The sequence below is a fragment of the Nematolebias whitei genome, chromosome 12, assembly GCF_014905685.2.
Source record: "Nematolebias whitei isolate Nwh7 chromosome 12, NemWhi1, whole genome shotgun sequence".
NCBI classification, from domain to species: Eukaryota; Metazoa; Chordata; class Actinopteri; order Cyprinodontiformes; family Rivulidae; genus Nematolebias; species Nematolebias whitei.
This window is the reverse complement of record NC_056509.1, coordinates 9,572,000-9,572,331: the sequence shown is the minus strand read 5'-3', so window position 1 is coordinate 9,572,331 and position 332 is coordinate 9,572,000. Positions and strand designations below refer to the sequence as shown.

General features: G+C 36.1%; 1 protein-coding gene across 1 annotated transcript in view; it reads left to right on the top strand.

Annotated features, from left to right (window-relative positions):
- The window catches only part of mcm3 (minichromosome maintenance complex component 3), a 14,692-nt gene that overhangs the window by 3,028 nt on the left and 11,332 nt on the right, over positions 1–332 (top strand). The window lies entirely within an intron of this gene.

The following is a 332-nucleotide window of genomic DNA, read 5'->3' as shown; positions in this document are numbered from 1 at the left end:
ACTAACTAGTTTGACGTCGACTAACTAGTTGAATGCTGACTAACTAGCTTAACGTCGACTAACTAGTTGAATGCTGACTTAACTAGCTGACTAACTAATTTAACGCTGACTAACTAGCTGACCAACTAGTTTAACGCTGACTAAGTAGTTTAATGCTGACTAACTAGTTCAATGTCAACCAACTAGTTCAATGTCAACCAACTAGTTTAATGCTGACTAACTAGTTTAATGTTGACTAACTAGTTTAATGCTGACTAACTAGCTGACTAACTAGTTAAATGCTGGCTAACTAGCTGACTAACTAGTTTAACACTGACTAACTAGTTTAACGC